Genomic DNA, 6,586 nt, shown 5'->3' on the forward strand with positions numbered 1-6,586 from the left:
TTGGTGGCTGCATAGCTCTGAGGCAGCTGCTGCTAGCCATTGGTTTGGACAGAAAGGAAGGATGCTGGTAAATATTGGGAAACTAAGCTTTGCACTAATGATTAATCACACTGAGGAGAGCATGCAAAAGAAATGGTGAGAACCTTCTAGAKATACTGTGTATTTCAGATCAGGACTGACCAAATCACATGTCTGCACTGTGGGAAATTCTGCCATTCCAACTTTGATTTCTCTTCCAAAACAGGACATTAAACTGAAAATATTTTTTTTCCCAGGGGTTGGCAATGCTTCAAAATTTGCATTAAGAAAATGTTAAACACTTATTTCCCACATTTTTTGATGCATGCAAAAAAATGATAGTTTTTCTAAGCTCAGTACATTTTGTCCTTTTTTTCAGAATGGTCTCAAAATGTGATTCCATGATTCTGTGATTCTGTGAAAATACTTGTTTTCAACAGGTAACTTTTTAAATGTTGCTTCCTCTTGACAGCTAACTCCCCATGGCAAGATGTCCTCAGGAGGGTCCGCTCCCACCATCTGTCCTACTGTGCTGAGTACCATCTCTGAGTCCAAGGTGYGCTGCAGTCGGACAACACCCATGCTGTCCATCACAAAGAGATCAGGATCTCAAAGTGGGGGATGTAGTCTTCAAGGTGACCACTAGGTGGGAATGAAACCAGTGCTAGAAATTTCATGGGGCTCTGAACCATTCAGGAATACCAGCTAATGAATGGACTTTTTTTTCTGGTTCCTTGATCTAAGCTCACCGAAACAGAGAAGCTTGGATGAGTTATAAAAACAGAAAGATTCTGAGTAGCACTGAACTGGCTAAAATAAAATATTCCAGTTAGTTACCATAGTGCAAAGTTAAACCAAATAAATGGATAAAAGTGTTGAGAAAAGAAAAAGATCTGCCTGGGTTTTCCAGATGGTGTAAATCAGGCTTTATCTTCTGATTTTGGCCCTGATTTCAATGCTTCTACCCTGGCCAACTTCAAACAAGTTGGTTGCATCTTTCTCTGCTGTTTCAAAGATGCTTRTTATTGGCATAGGTGGGCTGAGCAGCTGGATGTGATGAATGAACTCCAAATGTTGGGAGGCCAAAGGTGCGCTGGTTTTGTGAGGAACTGATTTCTCTTGTGTCCTGCTGACTTTAATATTCCTTTTTGCAGTTAAAAGCTTCACTGTCTTTTCCTGTGCTCTTCTAAACTCAGTTCTTCCCTGATTTTCTGCCCCCGTATTATGATTCTCCAGTCTGGTTCCACTGTCCTCTCAGAAGCAATCAGAAGGCTTATTCCCCTCTTCTTGTGTGTTCACTGTTTTGATGGGTATCTATCTCATATCAGCTAGCCCTCTCTCTTGAAAATAGCCCCTATTTCCCTTCCTCTACTGCTTAAATGACAACAGTTGTAGGAGAGCCAGCTAAACTGGCTTCTYTTCCTCATTTGTGTGGCCTGTACAACTGCTTCAGCTTTCCGTTATAAAGAAAGACTCGGACAGCCAGCCTAATAGACTAGAGTAGAAAGAGCCACCGTCATATAAGCACTGGGGACTACTGGCAAAAGTGTTATGGCAAATRGTGGTTCCCAGCTGAGGCTACTGCCTGTTCACTGCTGCATCTCTTCTCCTAAATTCCTACTGAGTTTTCCTGTCAATAGGTTGATGTCCTTCRATGACAGTCAGAAGGATCAGACTGGCATCCATCAGGGCAGGGCAGAGAGTTTCTCAATACTTTTTTGATCAATTGTTTTTATCTCCCAGTTTGATGGGAGAGCTTTTARTCACATGGGATGGAATTATATAATGGGAGTGTTGGGCTAATTTAGGTTTGGCACCAGCTTTATTAAAATAAAGATGACTATTTGTGCAAGACCAAACTTCTATATTTACTGAGGGAGCACCTTCTATCCTTCCATCCTTCCTTTCATCCATCCGTCTGTCTTTCCTTAAACATAGAAGAGAAGGACGACTGCTATTGACTCAACTGGGATTTCCAATGAGCGGGTGATTTGTGAGTCTTTCCAGTCCTTTTTACATCCTCTCCTCCCTGTGCCCCACATTTGGCCTTCTCACAAGTAGAGCCAAGATGAGCTGCTAGATGCAATGTGCAATTTGAGACTTACATAAATGAGGACTAGAATCAGTTGTCCAAACATTCTCCACCTCCATGATGTAATCCATGATCGTCATGGAGGCTTCCTTCAGTTCTCAGCAAACTCATGGCATTGCCGGCTGACACACTCCAAGGAAAACTACTGAGGGGAACACGTGACTCATACAGGCTTGGGATTGCCACAGCACCTCTGAGTGACATTAGCATGAAGCATGCAACAGGCAGATGGCCTCTGGACAGAAGAAGATCAACTTCCCAAGCAAAATGCATTCCCATCTCTTGTATAGGCTGCAGATGAATAAAATATTAAAGAAAGTTGCTAGCAGTGAGGTTTGGTTTTAACCTCTGTGGACAGGCACTTGCATTGTGGTAATAATAATTCCAGATTTGGTAACACTAGGCACACAACAGACGCTGAAAAAGTTTATCCCTCAGGAACTGACRTGGTGATAGATGGCTTCATTTACTGCAACTACTTCTATTCTGAACTCAGCAATTTTGTGGCTGGTTGCTGCTTTGTGGTAAGATTTTTTTCTAATGCCTTCTTATTTAAAAAAAAATTTGATATGTTGCAGCCAGGAAAATCTTAACATGAGCAGGTTTTACACAAAAAGCATAGCATTTCAGAGAGTTTACAGTAAATCTTTTACCTCAAAAAAGGACTGCCCTCCTACGGAGCACTAAGAGAAGTGTTGGCATTTTTTTCTTGGTCAAACAGCTGCAGATTTGAAAGCTAGCATCCGTTGCCTGAATCCCAAGAGGCTGCAATGGATTTCAGGCCAAATGCACAGACATGTAGGCAAGAACCATACACCAGGGTTGCTGATAGGGCAGGCCTGGGTTTAAAATGATAGGGAGATGTGCAACGGACATCTCTCTGCTGCAGCTCATGGGAGCTGTGCTTGCTTGGCGCTCCAGAGGGCTGCTGGTGAAAGGGCTGTAGCAGAGCAGGGACTGTGGGACAAGGCAGTCTGCAGTTCTAGCCACCCTCAGTCCCATGAGGAACAACTGCACAATGACATGTAGGTAGCCCTGAGGACATAGATGACTATGGTATCTGGTGGGTCTCTCCAGTATCAGTCTCTAGTTCCCATCACCTCCACTTCCATTACTCTGCCTTGATACAGTTTGATGGGGGCACTAGAGAACTTCCCTGACAGGTGCCTGCAATACATGAGGCAAAGGTGTTTTGTAAGGAAGGCTTACATAGCACAGCCTTGGAGACACGCTGCAGGCCCTCCCATCAGCGGAAAGAGAGGCAGCCAAAGGTGACTCTGGAAGTGGGCGGTGCGGGTGAGGAAGAGCCGCACCAGAAGGATGGAACTGGTGCTTGCAAAAATGATGGAAGGAATGAGGGAGGTTCACTCTCTGCAGCAAATTATTGGGGTGTGTCATCAGGGCCCGACTGCGTGGTTGCTGGACTGGCAATCTAAGTCCAGCCAGCAAGCTGTTGAGATGGCAGGCTGGTATGTGGCCCCAAGCTTTTCAGTTGCTCAATCATATGCAGAAGTGAGAAAAATACAGGGTCTGGAAGGGCTGTTATGGGCTGGGAGTAAGATGAGCAACAGGATAGGTAGGGAAAGCCCAAGCCAAACCAAGACAGTCAGCTAAAAGCTAAGACGGATAGAAAATAAATCCCACTCAGGCCTGAAGCTGGACTATTCCTCTCAGACTTGCCTGATCTAGAAAGCTAAAGGCATGATAAACCTCAGGCTGTTGCCCTTAATGCAATTAAAAGTTTCTGTGAGTGCAGTAATGGGTAYTGGGATTTCACATGCTGCAAAGGAAGTATTTTCAGCTACTACAGCTTCTCAGGTCCAGAAGGGCCAGCAGAGGATAGCTGAGAGATCTGTGGAGATCCAGAAGAGTGTCCAGCTTAAAGCTTTCTGGGCACTGGAACTCTGCTAATAGGACCTCAATATATGGGTTCATAATTTACAGAAGGTGAGTTTAGAAGACGGATACCCCTCTTGTGATTTTCTTACAATATGGGGTAGAGGAGCAGAAAGGGCAGGAAGTAGGACTTAGAGCAAAACATAGCTCTGTTGAGAATGCCTCTGGTCTGAGTCTCTCCATGGAGTCCAGGAAAAGTTTCTGGAGGACGAACAAAGACAGGCCGGAGTGTTTCATAGACAGGCCAAGAAGCCTGAGGGGGAAACAAAGATGTGTCACCATGGATCCTAACTGGGTCACAGCAAGAACAGGAGGAGGCTCCAAGAATCCATTTTTGCCCCATCTTCCCATTGAGGAAGCCTGTGCTAGCAATGAAGCCGTTGTTGCTGGAGTTGCCATTAGCTGTCACCAGTCACCTGGCAGAACAGGTTCTTCTGTGACAACTGGATAACCCAGGAGAAGGAGAGAGGAAGTGAAAAGCTGAAGAGAAGCTAATAAGGACCTTGTGACACAGCCCAGTTAACAGCGATGACCAATGACACCCTTCTAACTGGATGACAAAGGGAGGAACAAAGGACCAAGTAGGCCAGGGAAAGAACTGTACTGGTTGAGCCCATCCGAAACATTGACAGACCCATACTGAGGGCTGGATGAGGACTGTGTTGTAGAAATGCCAACAGTGAGTGCTTACGTGATCTCAGAAAACAGTAGGAGGAGATGAGTGCAGCTACAAGCAGATCAAGCACAAAGAGAGTAAAACCTATGGTACAACGCAGTGTTTCAAAAAAAAAAAAAAAAAAAAAAGAAAAAAAAAAGATGACACAGATGTCACATTGCCAGTCAAGCCCTGACAGCCAGGTTTCACATAGCCATAAGCAAATGCAGAGGTGGTCCCATCCAGCCCTAAAATGCCATACTTAACCTGACAGATTTTTTTTACTTTGGGCTATGTGGCTTAGTCAAGTTTTTCCTCTTGGGAAGTGAGGATGAGCAAAGCATTGTTTATTTTGCATGACTGATTGCATTCCATTTACCTGTAGGTCTTTGGCAGGCAGAAATTATATTGCTAGTAGCATTTCAGAAGCTGGTAGTATAGCTGCCATGGAAAGAGACCACAAGAGCAGCATGTGCTAGAAGATCTGTAGAGAACAGGGGAAATGGCAGCATAGAGTCTTGCGAGAAGACTTTACCGTTGCTGCCAGAGCCCACATGTAGGGGCCTGGGGCATCTGGGCTCTCCTGCATTGCACTGCTGSAGCAATCTAGCATGAGTAATGTCAGCCCGTGCTCTGATCACACCTTTGTTTTGCTAAGTGAATGCCGCTCCTCCCCATTACCTCACACGCTCCCCATTCAGGCTGCTTCGAGATAGAAGTACAACGAAAACTGGCAGAATCTGGGCATAGCTATTTCACCACAGCACTAGTCTGCCTAATTAATCCTTTGCTGTAGTTGGTGCTTGTCAACAGGAAGAGAGTAGGGAAAGTAAGTCGAGGTCAGGAAGTGAGTGTCAAGCCAGGGAAGCGGCRGAACTATCCTTCCGCATGATTCATCTTTTCCAGCGGAAGGGGTGTAGGCCACACTCTCAGGGACAGAGCACCTGGAAAAATCTTTTCCATCTTGCAGCCACTCTCCTCGATTCCCAATCACAATCCTTCTGTTCTCTAGACTGGAGATCAACAGCTAGGTTCCTAGAGGACACTGCTTGCCGGATGACTTGGCACAGCTGGTCTCCTTTCACCAGATTGCTGTATGTGCAATAGAAGAACTCAAGGATGATGAAAGGCTGACTTAAGCGCTGTTACCTACAAGCTCAGCTTAAAATTGTTTTAGGATGACACCCAGCAGAACAATAAAGTTACTTTTGAGAGGAAGATCTCCCTTTTATTTGCTTGATCGCCAGAGCATCGAAGACAGGCCTGAAATTTAAGGAGGAAGTGAAAGAGCCAGTTTAGTTCTCCATTGAGTGACACCTGGGCCTCTGGCTGCCTGAGCTGGCAGCTTTTGCAATATGCCAGCCAAGTATGAATTCACTTTACAGACACGGGAGCTTCTGAAATAGCACTCTCACTTGTGACGTTCTCAGTCCCACCACTCTTCCTCACCACGATCATATTGCACAGGTCAAGAGATCAAAGGTCTTTCACCCATGAACATCAAGCAATTCAGGCTGATGCAGACAGCACTAACCGCTAGCAAACACAAGGAATGACAAAGGTGGCACTTCTTCTCAAATGTTCTTGAAGTGTGAGAAGTGATGGGATTAATATGGACAATTCAGACGCTGTACGACTCCTTTTTGCTCACAAGGAGTCCCACAGGGTGCAGCTAAATTTGGTGGGCTGTTCTATTACTAGCTTAGGCCAATGAAATATCTGCATTAAGTGCTTAAGAGTTCCAGATTGGGTGAAGTAGTAGAAAAACATGGTTCCTCACTCATATAATGACTAGATCACTTCACTTGACTTGCTTCTGATTAACAATTAATATACTTCAAAGTTCCTCCCAATAGAGGCACAACAGGAGCAAACATAGGGAGAACGAGGGGGAAGACTGGGGTGCTGGTACCTTTTCTGTGAGT

Source organism: Rhea americana, unplaced genomic scaffold, assembly GCF_003343005.1.
Source record: "Rhea americana isolate MKP2758 unplaced genomic scaffold, rheAme1 scaffold_203, whole genome shotgun sequence".
NCBI lineage: Eukaryota > Metazoa > Chordata > Aves > Rheiformes > Rheidae > Rhea > Rhea americana.